The sequence below is a fragment of the Coffea arabica genome, chromosome 8c (genome assembly GCF_036785885.1).
Source record: "Coffea arabica cultivar ET-39 chromosome 8c, Coffea Arabica ET-39 HiFi, whole genome shotgun sequence".
NCBI classification, from domain to species: domain Eukaryota; kingdom Viridiplantae; phylum Streptophyta; class Magnoliopsida; order Gentianales; family Rubiaceae; genus Coffea; species Coffea arabica.
This window is the reverse complement of record NC_092325.1, coordinates 29,439,587-29,455,177: the sequence shown is the minus strand read 5'-3', so window position 1 is coordinate 29,455,177 and position 15,591 is coordinate 29,439,587. Positions and strand designations below refer to the sequence as shown.

The 15,591-nt window shown below is 34.3% G+C and overlaps 1 long non-coding RNA gene across 1 annotated transcript; it reads left to right on the top strand.

Moving 5' to 3' along the window:
• The first annotated feature begins 12,853 nt into the window (after positions 1-12,853).
• LOC140013883 (uncharacterized) lies at positions 12,854-13,969 on the top strand. The gene is made up of 2 exons (XR_011820722.1): positions 12,854-13,244; positions 13,702-13,969. It is a non-coding gene; the product is annotated as an uncharacterized lncRNA (long non-coding RNA).
• Positions 13,970-15,591: the final 1,622 nt, after the last annotated feature.

Sequence of the window (15,591 nt, the reverse complement as noted above, 5' to 3'; positions counted from 1 at the left end):
TTTCGCTAAGTGTTTTGGCAAATGAATCTTACGCCAAAATCAAACGATGTCATTTTGTGCCTTTGTTTTTGGTATATCTCACATTTTCTCAAGTGTCATGATAGATAGTCTAAAGGCACATTATTATTTTCATATTAGATAAAATAAAAAAATTAGAGTATATATTATTAAGTTGATGACAAGTGTTATGATAGAAATGCTATAATGACACAAACCAGCAAGTGTCTTTATAGGCATACCAAGAAAGGCCATTTTTGTTGTAATAATTTTCTTGATTTACTCTTAGTTTTGTAAAATGCTATTCCATGAGACTCTCTTTGACAAAATCACCTTTTGAAAGGAAATTTGCAATATTTGGGTTGTGAATTGTGATCCGAATAAATTTGAATTTTTCTAAATATTATTGACTTTCTGTGTTAATACCTACACCATTTTCCACACTTGTAATATGATACTTAAAACTTATTATGGTTGTAATTTTATATTATGTACAATTTTCATTGATTTGTTTATCATTTTTATTCAAGTAGAATTTACTAACTTCATATGTCTTTAATTTTTTTATCACTATAAAATATTGTTATATCTTGTTAAACAATATCCGAAAAAAAGTAAGCAAAGTTTTAAATGGGTCATAAATGGATTATTGGGTATACCCATGCACATTTATGGCCCATCTATTTTAATCCATTCATCAACTCGTTATAAATTAGTTGGATTAATTATATTTATTGTCCAATTATGATCCACTCAAATTCATCGGATCACCCATTTTAAAGTGAAACATCACCCGAAGTCCAAACAGAATTGCATCAATCTATGGGCAGTGTATGATGAAAACAACAGAGAGCAAGTAGAATCACTCCAGGAATAAAGAATTGGAAGTGAAAAAGTTAATTGCATTCAGTAGGGAGCATGGATTGTGAACCTAGTGACATTGAAACTACCAATCATAGCAGACTTTTGCGATCTCATTGCTCATTCTAATACTGAAGTATGCTTACCTTTATTCAATGGTTTTGAATAAGTTAGTACCAAAATGGTCATGAATCATCTAATCCGAGTTGCGTCTGCCTTTTGGAAAGATAAAACATATACAGACGTCAATGGCACACATAAGAGGATATTAAAAGGCCATCTCCTGTATCATCTTTTTTTTTTATGATGTATATCATCTACTTGCATATCTTTATTCACAAATTCTTGTCACATCTGTTCCACATTGAGGAGCAAAAAATTTAGAATCTACCTAATTGCCCTAGTTACATCACATTGCCCTTTTTGTACAAGAAGAATTCTAATTCGGGAACTGAATATGTTCCAACTTGGATTATAGCAAATCAATCATTCCTTCTCCTTTGAAAGTGTAAGGGCTCAATACAATAAAGGAGAAAGGTCTACAAATGAAAGGAAAAAAAAAGAAGAAAGAAAGAGAAAAGGTCTTCTGTACCATCATTTGTTTAAGGGGAATGATAAAACTAAGAATGGGTGGCTTTTGAGGAGTTTGGAGAGTAATGCTTTCTTCTCAAGTCACGGATATGGCTGGGATATACGAAGTTAGTAGGTCACACTACGATGGAACTCAGGATCAACGCATGAGTGGGTTATTCTGAGTATTTTATAAGTTTTTGAAAAATTCGAAATATTTTTTCACCTTTTTTTATTTACTTACAAATTTACTTTTTAAAAGAAGTCCTAAAGTGATTGTTATGATAGAAGTACCTGCAAGAGCATCCAAGCAATGTACAACCTTTTATGAAATAGGATAATCTTGTGAACGAAATTAAACTAAACTGTATTTAGTTTCCTAATTCTTTTTTATGTCATTCTTGTTTAGTTTCCATATTAGATTAGGAAATCTCAAATTAGTTTCCAAATAAATTTTGGTTTACAATTGTATTTGTTTTAGGAAACTTTGTAGTCTATAATACTACCAATATAGTAGGTTATTATTTGAAGAATTGAGTTGAAAAGTTGGGTTGAGTCTTGGAAGCTAAAGAGTGAGTTTGAGGGAAAACCTCATAGTTGAGATTTGCGGGTTGTCATGTACGAAAAGCTACAACTTAATATTTGTTATCATTGAGTTTTGAATTAATAAATTATTAAGTATTTATTTTCCTTCAGTTCCCACATATTTTTATATGTGCTAAAATTGCTTCCGTTGTGCATGTGCGTCTTTTTAGCCAACATCTTGGCATTAGAGAACTTAGGTCATGGGTCTCTTTTTTTTGGGGCAGGTCTTAGATGTTTTAACAAAGGGGGGACTAATAATTTTTTTTCTTGAAGTACCAACATAACTACTCTTTTAATTTTGTATTATAGCTATGCCTATTGAGCTCAACACATTGCCTCAATTTAATTGTTCCACTCAAACCTTCATTGACGCACTTCCAAGCTGAAATGTCCAATATTTGGTGTTTATAGTTGCCACGTGAACTAAAGTAGGTGGAGCTACTGTTCTTAGAAGTGGTAGCACAATCATAGGTGTGTTTTGAAGGCTTTCTTTTTGATAAATTATGAAAATACTCTAAAGTTTATGATACACATCACAAAATACCCAAAAATATATACCCATTTTCATTTTTTATTCACCACCTTTCCTATTCATTTCCACTTTCACCATCTTTGCCCCCACCTCAACCGCTGCTGCTGCTATTGCCGCCACCATCTTACCCGCCTCCTACTTTTTTCTTTTTCTCTCCCACTCTCTCCTCCTTCCTCTTTCCTCTTCTCCTCCATCCCTCGATTCTCTTCCTTTCCTCTCCCGCCCTCTGCCTGCTTCTCTCTTGCCCTGTCACCCTCTCTTCCTTCACCCCGTTCTCTTCTTCTCCCTTTTCCCCTCCCCACCTAATTGTGTGATGTTCATTTGTGTACTACAAAACAAAGAATAATGCTCATTAAAATTGCAGAAACTGTAAATAAAGAATAATAACAAAAATGAGAGAATTGACAACTCTTGAGACGTGATTAAACACTATCTTTAGTATTTGCTATAGGGTTAAGGTAATTTACCCTTAAAATACAACAAGAGAAAAAGAAACTTGTTAGCAAGTTTCTTCTAACAAGAAAAGATCTAATGACAAAAGTTAGTTTAATCCTTAAAGACTTATTAATATATAGGAAAAAGCTATTTTCCACTTGTATCTAACATTCATGGCTGGATTCAGGAACCTATGCTTAGCAATTCAACAAGTCATTTTTGCTCTATTCCATTTTACAAACTAATCCTACAATCCCCCACTTAGTTTGTAAAATGAAATATAAAACTAACACTTGTAGTATCATACATAAAGAAAAGTATTGTTTGAAAATTTTCCTTTTAGTATTGATACAACACTAGAACTAATCAAATCTAGGTTGCTTAAAGCATTAAACCAAGTTTTGTAAATTAGTCAAGAAATACCATACACTTAGCACTTAAGTACATTGATCAATGATGGGTTTTTGATACAAGTACAAGTTAAATCCAAAAAACATCTGTTGACTGCAAGCATACAGGTTGAATAGTAATTTAGGGCATATATTAGGTCAATCCTACAAGGAGCAACTATTGTAAGTATTAGATCCTTACTTACTCTATTATTTAGACTAATTATCAATTAACACAAAAAAATCACAATTACTTACTAGCTAACTAACTCAACTATATAACTTTCAAGAGAACAATAAAGAAAATTCACTAGATACTTGAGTTTAGAGATATAGAATTCATTTATGGCATTAAAGCTACAAGTAAATATATTTACCTCTTGTTACTACTCTTATTTAACTAAGAATTCATTTCCATATTTACCAAAACTCACCCTCATGATGTAATGGCCTAGACTAGACTAATTTTTCTATTCTTATGGTGAATAACTAAATCTACCTTTTTGTTCTTCATGAAATGCTAAAATAATCCATTCAAGTGCACCTCTATTCGCATGAGTCCACTCCTTAAGTTCCATTAATGTTGTTCCATCATTATTACCAATTTTCATTGAATAACAACAACTAAAAACGTGCTATTGGTAATCAAGCAACAACAGTGACAAGCATAAATAAATGGACAAATTAACACAAGAGGTAACAAGTATAAATCATAGTCAACTCATATCAAGTAGCCATAAGTTTCATTTACTCCCTAAATCTTGAAATTTAACTACTCATGCAATATAAGACCAGAAAGAACATAACTCCATTGCATGAACACATAATGAATCTCAAGTAAAGAGATAGATAAAGAAAGCCTAGCCAAGGTGATGAACTAGCTCCCAAATCTTCTCTTTCTTTAATAAAATGAGTTATATAATGAAATCTCCAAATGTTTCTTACAAGTTTTTAACTAGAGAGAATGAGGAAAACTCTAACTAAGTTCTTGAGCTAAAAGCTGATAATTACTCTCTCTCCAATAATTCTTACATGTATAGTGTTAAAAGAGTCAAAAAGTGGTAAAATGATATGACATAAAGCTTCCTTTGCACTTCCCTAAAGAATCTTGAGCATGTGCAGCTAAAATCCTATGCCGGAATTGACCTGGAAAGAGGTGTGAATGCAAGGCAAGTTGCAAAACAAATTGCAGAAAAATAGGGAGAATAAGCGACTTGAGCTCGAGTATTCTAAGGGTACGTTTACTGGTTAGGCAAATTTTTTTGGCTCTTTTCTGCTCAAATTCACCTTTAAGATTATAAGCAAGATGTCCAAGTATTTGTTCACACAATGCACCAATAATACTTGCATTTGTTGCCCTATTTTCTTTCGAATTTGTTGGTGAATAATGCACTAATGGAGCGTGAATTCGTCTCGATCCATCAGTCAAATCATGTCTCAAATTCTGCAAATATGACCAAATTTTGCACATTAATCTACTCAAAATAAACTTGCAAAATTAAGAGACTTCAAGAGCAAGTTAGACCTTAAAAACCTTAATTTATAACAAAAGTAAACACATAATGCTACTAATGAACATATATAATAACATTTATCAATCAATTCACAAGGAATTTAGCACTATCATTCGCCATGTGCTCTATCCTAGGTTCGTGAACATTGACAAAAGTAAACCAAACTTTTGCTAGAAGTGGAACCACTACTATGACCATAAAGGTGGAAACACTCTTAAACTTTGTGATGCCCCCACTTCTCCCTAAGGCGAACCAAAGGGTATCCGCGGGACGCCTGCCTAGCTCTCGTCAGGACTCAAACAATTCCATTCAATCTTATTATCGAACTACACAACACAAGTAAATAACTTAAGTATAGTAAATGCGGAAGCGTTCAAGCTTAACAGTAGTCATCTATTATCCAACCCGCACGTCGGGTGTTCAAAGTACAACATAATTCTCAAATATACATCACGCCCCAAAAGTTACATTTCAATTCCAAAAGTACAACCCAAAACCAAGGGCATAGCCAAAATATAATAGAAATCCTAAACAAAAGCACATCAGGAGGGTTTCTCCAGTACATCTCCGAGTTCAAACCTGTTAAGGAAAACAAATCTACAGGGTGAGCAAAACGCTCGTGAGGCCAAGAACACACATGCAGACACATAGTTCAGGTAACAAGCCCAAGTAATAGTTCAAGTAATAACTTGCAAGTAATTAATAATGCTAACAAAATGTAAACAGAAACAATTCAAGGATATGGTAGCTCTCAGGAGCTAAGTTCCACTTGCTTTGCCAGTTCGCTCGTATATCTTTCCGCGATGACTCTCCGTCAACGGGGTTGATATTTCCAAACCGTAGATCACCACTTACTTCTAATCCGTCCACCATACACCACTTCGGGCCCACATGACATTTATAAGGCGATACTCCACGAGTATGCCAAGCAAGATCTCTTAATAGATCAAGCTTATCATGTGAATCTCATGACTCACCGAGATTCTCGACCAAGCCCATGCCGACTCGAGTTCCAAGGTCGGCCTATGAGTTTGGGCGTCCCCCATGTATCATGTAAGTGTTGAGGAGATCCACTCCATCGACGTATGCAGCCATAGCATACCATGTCATGTATTCAAGCATTTGACAGGTTTAAGCATGTATTTCAGGTCATGTAAACCAGGCAAACCATGTTAAATATGAGTCATTTGTTTCAAATGAGAACGAGTGTGATAAAGTATACACTCGACTCCATTTTTCAAAACCAGGTAGGCTAAGCATGTAATCAGGTAAGCCAAGCATGAATCAAGTCCATAGAGTTCAAATAGTCATACACTTGACACTCACCGAGCAAATCAAGAAGAAATATTTTCTGGAAGTTCAGGTGTTCACTGTAGGATCTTCTTGAAGGTTCTCGTGTGTGCCTGAACAAATAATAATGTATTATCATTCATGTGCCCCAATTATCAAGGAAGATTGTATGTTAGTACAATTTAAGGAAATTTCACGAAAACGAACCTCAATTACTCGTAAATCGATGTTCAATTAGAGTTTCTTAAAGTACAAGAGCAATCAAGTTTTTATTTTGGAAAATCAAGTATAAAACGTTCAAGTAATATCGAAGGAATAAGGAGTGCTTGAAAACTCCCTTCCTTTGAAATTTGGAAAATTTTCAGTTTTGATACGATATTTTGAAAAATCGTATCTCACATTCTACATGTCAAAAATTGGAAAACTTGGTACCGTTGGAAACCTCTTTGAAAGTACTAAAAGTTCTAAGAAGATACTTTTCCATGATTCTAAATGAAAAATATTCAAAAATGGGCTCAAAGTTACTGTTTCAGAGTACTTAAGGTTGTATTGGGGTTGGTTTTTCGCTAATTTTAGAAATTCGGTAAAATTCACACGTTACGAGCTAGCCTCTGAAATTTGTAAATAAATTAGAGTTGCAAGTAAGGTTTATAACAGAAAAAGCAGATCAAGAATCAGAGTTTGGAGCACCGAGATACGGTAGCTCGAAGTTTGGGAAAAATTCAAAACTGGTGAACAAATTTCCAGATTTGAGCTTCCAACTTTGGGACTTTGGTTAGGTATCGAAATGGACTTGGATTAGTACAAAATTTGGTAGCATAATACTCCTATATAAAGAGTATCCTTCTATCAAATTTCATGGAAAAATACCTTCGGGAAGGTAGTCAATCAAACAACCAAAGTTTCGAAAATCCTAAGACAAAACTGCCTTGAGCCTTTTGTTTTCCATTCCAAACATTTGGTCAAGGAAAAATTCCTCAAACATGGCTCATTAGTGTAGGAAAATCCTAAGGAACATTCATGGTACATTTCATAAGTGTTTAGCACCAAAATATTCAGTTAGCAAGTCTACACCAAGCCTTGCATCAAATCTGTCCAAAAGTTAGGGTTTTCAAGAGCAGGGCAGGTTCCATATTTTGATCACAAATCACTCAACCTAACTCGGAATTGGGCATGGTTTATGGCCTTGGAAAACACATTCATAGAGCTATAATTTCACAGAAAAAATCATTTTGAAATTCGGCACACAACTAGCTCGAATTCGAGCCACAAGTTGCAGCCTCAGCATTTCATTCCAGGAAAACAGAGAAAAGAACAGCTGACTTTAAATGGTTGGTTTGGCTCACATACATGGAACCAGAAAGTGTATTTTATACCGTCGGAAAGGTGGAAATGTTTAGTTTCAAATGCCACTGACGGCACTTGATTTTGACATCGGAGTACAGAGTTATGGTCAAAACACGAAAGCTGATCAGAGCATTTCAGGAACAGTTCCAGATTTACTAGCTTTGTGAAATCGATTCATTTGACCAACCAAACCTCAATATTTTTCAATGAAATTTTATACACCATCTATACAATATATAAAAATCATATATAAGTCATTACAACCTCAAAATTCCGCAGATATAGGTACGTTCAAAGCAGGGACTTTTTCCCTCATGCATTTCTTGAAGTTCATACTACTAATACACCATTAATCTACCATTTTGAGCACTAAACCAACATTAAATTCATCATCAATCATCACATCAGCCATCAAGACAAAGCGTGGGAGTTCATAGAGCCCACCTTCCAAATTTTCAATAATAACAACCACCCATATGAATACAGGAGCTTAAAGGTGTTAAACAACCTCCATAAACCAAGATTAGAGTGTTGGATCATTACCTACTTTGGTTGATGAACTAGGCAGTGATTTTTGGTCCCCTTTGCTCCAGAAAAACCGTGAGTTTTAGCTCCTTTTTGCAGCTCAAAGTGGTGTCCAAGAGTAGATCTAAGTGTGTATGAAATTTGGTAGGATTTGGATGAAGATTGGTGAGGTTTTTGTGAGAAGAAATTTTGAAAATTGGAGGTTGAGGGAGAGAGAGGCTGGCCGGCTATCTTTGGAGAGGAGAGAGAGTGTGGGTTGATCTAATTTGGCTTCCAAGAGAAGCTTCATTTGTGTGGCCCATAATTGTACAAAAGTCAACTCTCACTAGTGCGCGTACGCGCGCGATTTAGGCTAGATTCCTTTCGAGTTTATTTCACTAGTGCACTAAACCACTAATGCACTTATATTCATACAAATATTATTCACTCTTAATTGTCCCAAAATAATGGTCTAAAGTCCCTCAATTAAGCTCGCGCGTGAAAACGCGTATTTCCAATTTAAGCGCGATAAAGTGAAATCTTCAAGAAATTCTTATAACGATCATACCACTAACTATCACTTGAGTATTTAAACCTAAAATTATCTATTTTAGGACCATTGTACATGTCTCCAAGTTTTCGAACTTATTGTACTCCCAATTGGCTAAAGTTTTCAGACACGTTTTCACTATTTACATTAATCGAGCTTCCAAAAAATTAATTTTTGAAACGAGTCACCTTAAAAATATAATGAAGCTATAATTCCATGTATTTAGGTCTAATAAGGATAGAAAATAATATTCAGGGCAAATATCCAAATAAATAATTAAATGAGCCAAAAATAGGTTTTTTTTTTTAAAAATACGAATTTTACGAGTCCTCACATGAGTCTAGTATTAATTCCTCAATTAATCTTTCTTGATCTACTATTGATCATTCTTAATTCTCCAATGTTGATACACTCCCGATTCAAGTGTAGCCTCGAAAACGTGCACTCGTTATTCTGAACTAAAGGAATTTTCAAAAGTAGATTTTCCAACAAAACGCTTTAAAACTATAAAAGAGACGTTGTTCCATCTAAATGGATTTAAAATGGTCAAAATAAATAATTCGGAGAAAATGAGTAAATAAATATTTAAGTAAACTTGTAGTATTCGATAAATAAGAAAATTTTTGGGTCCTCACAAACTTTATATAACAAAGCACTAAGAAAGCAATTACATTTCATTAAGAATAGAACTCATCATATATTCAACCTCCCATCCTTTTGCACTAGCGGGGTAATTCTATATTGAAAGTTCTAGTGCTCACAATCACTTAACAATTTGTTATTTGCCCTTAAACCTTTTCATCCAGTAGTAGTGCTAGAATAAGGTAGGGTTTGCATTGCTAGTGATTTTAGATAAATGGTTTCAACCCCATACCTAATGACATCGCATTCACTAAGTCCTTTGGCACGGGATTAGTCAACGAATCTACTAAGCTGTTTTATGTTCTTACAAATACAACAGCCATGACACCATCTCATAGCATTTGTCTAAAATACTCATGTCTTAGACTAATATGTCTAGATTTACCATTATATACCTTATTTAAGGCTCTAGACATAGTGGCTTCACTATCGCAATATAAAGAAATAGAAGGCATAGGTTGTGGCCACAACTTTGTATTTAGTACCAAGTCCCTAAGCCATTCCTCCTTTTTACATGTAGCAGCCAAAATTATAAATTCAGCTTCCATGTAAAATACTCATGTCTTAGACTAATATGTCTAGATTTACCATTGTATACCTTATTTAAGGCTCTAGACATAGTGGCTTCACTATCGCAATATAAAGAAATAGAAGGCATAGGTTGTGGCCACAACTTTGTATTTAGTACCAAGTCCCTAAGCCATTCCTCCTTTTTACATGTAGCAGCCAAAATTATAAATTCAGCTTCCATGGAAGAATGAGCAATCACTGTTTGCTTCTTGGAAACCCATGAGATTGCACCACCACCCAAAGTAAATATCCACCTAGTGGTTGAATTCTTGTCACTCACACTAGTGAACCAACTAGCATCCAAATAACCTTCAAGTATAGCTGGAAATTTATTGTAAAAGAATCCTTGACTCTTAGTTCTTTTAAGATAAATAAAAATCCTTTCAATAGACTTCCAATGGTCCACACCTAGATTATTGGTATACCTAGAAAGCCTACAAATTGCATATGAGATATCTAGTGTTGTGCAATTCATTGTACACATCAAACTACTGATTGCACTAATATACTCAAGTATCTCCAGAACTCTCATGAAACTTCAAACTAGGATCAAAGGGAGTACTCACTTCCTTTATCTTAAGATGTTAAAACTTATTCATTATCTTTTCAATATAGTGAAATTGACACAAAGCATAACTCCCACTATGTTTCCTAACTTTGATACCCAAGATAGTGTCTACCTCTTCAAGGTCGTTGATCTTAAACCTTGAAGAAAGATACCTTTTAGTATCTTCTATACATTTCATGGTATTACTAACAATTCGCAGGTTATCAACATATAGACAAATAATCACACTATAATCTTGAGTAAATTTAGAATAAATGCACTTGTTAGCACTATTATATCTAAATCCACTCAAAAGTAACAAAAATTCAAATTTTTTGTACCATTGTTTTGGTGCTTGTTCCAAACCATAAAATGACTTAACTAGTTTGCAAACTTTCTTTTTATTTCCAGGCAAAACAAACCCTTTGTGTTGTTTCATGTACACTCTTTATCCAAGTCACCATTTAAAAAGGCTATCTTAACATCCATTTGATGGACAAATAAATGTACAATGAAGCTAAAGACATAAGCACTCTAATGGACGTTATTCCAGCAACTGGTGCATATGTATCAAAATAGTTTGTTCCTTCCCGCTTTAACTACTAACCTTGCTTTAAAGATTAGTAAAGATCCATCTATGGGATATTTCCTTCTAAATACCCACTTACGACCTATTGGTTTTGAACTATGAGGTAAATCAACCAGAACCCAAGTGTTGTTAGATAATAATAAGTCCATTTCATCATTTACCGCTTCCCTCCAAAATTTAACATCTCTAGATGACATCGCTTCACTAAAAGTCTTTGGATCATCTTCAACATTCAACAAGATTGGTATCTGTAAACACCAAAAAATATTCATTTACTCAATTCAATTTTAGATTTATTTATTTATTTAATTCAATTTTAGCTTTATTTATTTATTTATTTATTTAATTTTAGCTTTATTTGTTTATTTAATTCAATTTTAGCTTTATTCTTTTTATTTTTATTTTTATTTTATTATTATTATTATTTATTCTTGTTTTCATTTTATTATTTTATTTTAATTGATTTAAGGTTGCAATATAGTAATTGGTGTTTGTTTTTATTTTAGTACATTAATATTCATCATTTTGTTTTCTTTTCTTAAAAAGCATTTTTACACTAAACTTCAGAAAAAGAAAAATTTTTGATAAAGATCCATTCTTTTATTTTTTTTCTTTTCAAACTCAGCTTTTATATATAAAATGACATTTTGTAAGATAATTAGAAATTAGCATTGAAAAGAAAAATATAAAATACAAGATAATATATGGTACACATACAATAGGTCCAAGTGGGGGACACGCAATAGGGATAAGTGTCTCTTTATTTCTTTGACAACATAACACCAAGAAAGTGAGGTGTTAGAACTCATGGAGGCCTAAGGAAATTTGAGACAAAAAAAGAAATAAGAAAAGGGGAAAAGGGGGCGGCGGTGAAAAGAAAAAGATTGGCTGCACCGACAAAAAAGAAAAAGGGATAATTTCAGAAACCTCCCTTTAGGTTTCATGAAATATCACTTAGCTCCCCTAAACTTTTTAAAATCTCACTTAGCACCCTTGAAATGATAGTAGGGTCATATTCTAATATCAAAGGTGATGAATTGTCAATAATACCCTCATATTTAAATTTTCTAAACTTTTTTTCTTTCTCTAAATTTCCTATTTTTCTTTAACGATGTCTATACATACATACATACATACATACATATATATGTATGTATATTTATATGTATGTATAATTGAATTGCAAATGTCAATGAAATATTCAATGCAATTGGAGAAGAATAGCTGCATGTTATTTTTATTTTTTCCTTTTTTTTTGTTTCACAATTTTATTTATTTATTTATTTATTCCTATTCATGTAGAGCACAAGAGAAATAAAGTAATTGAAACTCTGAATAGTTTTTCAAATTCTGACTTTTTCTATAATAAAATTTTCATATTTCACACCCATAAAAAAAGTTTGTCTATTTTGAATAAATTTTTTGTATGATATTGAAGTTGAATTTCATCTATTACTAAGTTTTTTTTGCTCAAATGTATGATTTTACATGCTAATTACCTTCAACATTATAAAGGGTTCTACTTCTAGAAATAGTTTAAAAAATAGTATTTGCTTTTACTATCTTTTCCTACTGTAGAAGTGGCTATTGGCTATAACATAAAATCTTATCAATTTTCATCCCCTCACTTTTAAGATGGTTCCAATTTAGTATTTTTTTTCTTGGTTTATAAAATATTCATTTTTTTATAGTCTAAGGGTATTAAAGCACTAAAATAATCTCTCTCCTCAAACATGAATTTTTTAATATTACTTTTGGTTAGAAGCGCTTCCAATGTTACCAAAATGTCAATTCAAGGGGTGCTTAGATTTTGAAAACCTCAAGGGAGTTAGATGATATTTCATAAAACCTCAGGGGAGGTTTATGATATTATCCCAAAGAAAAAAGGGGGAGCTAAGAAAAAAAGAGAGGAGGCTTTCGGCTGAGAAAAAAATAGAGCAAAGGGGAGGAGAAAAACCAGAGGGATGGCGGACAAGGAAGAAACAGGAGGGGCTGAGCGAAGGAGCAGGAACCAAGCAAGAAAAATAAAAACAGAGAGAAACGAGAGTGAAAGGAAAGGGGGGAAAACCTTAAAAATTGGGGAGTTTTTCGGGGAGGAAAGAGAGAGAGAGAGAGAGAGAGAGAGAGAGAGAGAGAGAGAGAGCTAGAGAGTAGACGGAAGAAAAATTGAAAAAAAGAGGGGAGGAAAAAGGGAAAAGCATCGGCAAAGAAACAGAGCAAAGGAAAACCAAGAATCAAAGGAATTAGCAAGGAATTGCAGCTTGTTGCAGGCTCACCGAATCCACCATCATCAATTGCGAAATTTCACCAAGCAAGAGCACTGTAAGCCATTTTTTCCCTTTAAATATCAGTTTTCTTTTTCTTCTTCAAGAGCAACCGCTGGAAATCCCAACCCCAAGAATGTCTCTTGTGAATTTGGTTCTTGCAATTTTCCAGTGATTGTCCATAATTTTTTGACCGCGCATGCTTTATGGGTTGATTGGACTGAAATTTTTTGTTTCTGATAAATTTTGGGGCCGATTATAGCTTCAATTGAGTAGAGAATCAGTGACCTTTTTTATGCTCATTTGTTGTTTGATAAAATGCATGTTTGAAAGTTCTACTTGGAGACAATTTAGCTGCGTTTGTGCGTGCGAGGAAAGTGAAATCCCAGCAAGTACAATGCTTGCTGGAAGATAATCATTAATTTGCCGGGTAGATGACAAATTTTTGAAGCGCGGGTTTTTCTTTTTTTGTGAACATGTTCTGTTTGTGTGAATTCAAGTTTTGGTATGCACAGGAAGCAGTAGCTATCTGAAATTCTATTCGATTGGAGAAGACGACCCAATTCCTAGGATCACTGCGACAGCCCCACCTCCCCCTAAGGCGAACCAAAGGGTTCGGCAAACTGCCTGCTCAGCTCTCGCCGGGACTACGGGGTCGAATCACTCCCACTTCTATAGCACGCGTGAAAGAAACCAAAGAAAACGAACGATGGGAAACCTCCAAGTTAAATGTAACTTACCAACCCATAATATTGTAAAAATCCCTACCAGATTTTATTTTTATTGTTTTTCCTTTTCACACTTGGATACTACACTCGTCCGAAACCACAGTAACTTCATTAAACTCCAGGTAGCCATAAAGAATGAACACGTTCGAACGGGGTAACACATGTACCTGATTAAACACTTATATATATATATATATACATGATTGCAAATTTACAAATCAAAAGGGAGTTGTTGGATCGAAATACATTCAAGGTTTCTATCTATTGAGGAGCTATACAAAAGAATATATATCTAACTCAACTCATGCTTCCAAACATCATTGTTCCCAAAAGATTTTCCTGTAAGGAAAGCAAGGATAACAAAACGGGGTGAGCTATAAGCTCAATGAGGTACCAAAAATAATAACAATCAAGGACCAAGGAACTTCATGCTCAATTAATCACATAGGTGTACCAAATAAGGAAACATGTAAACAACTTAGATAGAAAGGATACAGATGGCTCTCAGGAGCCAATTTCCCGTTGCAGTACTTGATCCGACTACGTTGACCCTCCGTCAACTTCCAACTAAAGAAAACCAGTCCAGTAGAACACCGCTTTAACGCCGAATCCCGTTCACCATTCATACTCCCTTACCGGGCCCGAACGCCAAATAAAACAGGAATGGTAATACTCGAGTATACCGGAATCAAGAGTCTCAATACTCAAAGATTCCATAAAAACAGGCACCCACGGATTGTCAATTTTCTCGACCAAGCCCTTGCATGGCTCGATTTAATTAACTCCCCATGAGGTTGAGCTCAGGTTTAACAAGAAGGTCGTTGGACACACTTCCAAACGACATTATAACAAGTGCAGGTACCAGGCTCAACTTCATAACAAGTACAAGTAATAGATTTCAGTTTGTACAACACAGGCAAGAGAACGAGTGTGATAAAGTACACCCTCGTCTCAATCAAACTAAACAGGATTCATAGTCATTCATGTCATAGATTTCAAGTACAGATAATTCAAATAGCAACAATGCAAGGGAGTGGTACACTCACCTGATCAAACAAGGATAATTTCAAAAGTTTCCTTCCCAAGTGTGGCTTCACTCGTCGTTACCTCCTAGAACAATCAAGGCAAACACTTAAGACTCGACTCCAAGACCGAGTATGGAATTCGCAAGTGAGACTCGGTTACGAGCCATATGCCTAGTCAAAAGAACCATTAATACAAAGCAAAGAGGTGACCTTGGAGTGAAAAGATAACAATTAGTCTTAAAAGCATGAACAACCTCAAAACCCTTCCTACAATGACTGACCAAATCCAAATTTGAAGTAGATAATGAAAGCAAGATCAATACTAGGAAAACAGAATTTTTCCAGTTCCGCGTGACCATATATGAAAAATCATATCTCAAGTTTTGTAAATCCAAAATTAATAAAAGTTATACCGTTGAAAAATACATTCAAAGGGCTATAACTTTCCAGAAAACACTATTGTAAGATTCAGAACGTAAGTCGAATTCAAGTCGCAAGTTGCTGCTTTATCCAGTGGAGGACAGAACAGGTACAAGATTTCAGTCAACTTTGAAAAATCACCATAAATTGAAAAAATAGAAACAGGATCTGAAATTCATATGGTTTATAGCCCTATGAATAACGGAACTCAATTCTGACATTTCTACATCAA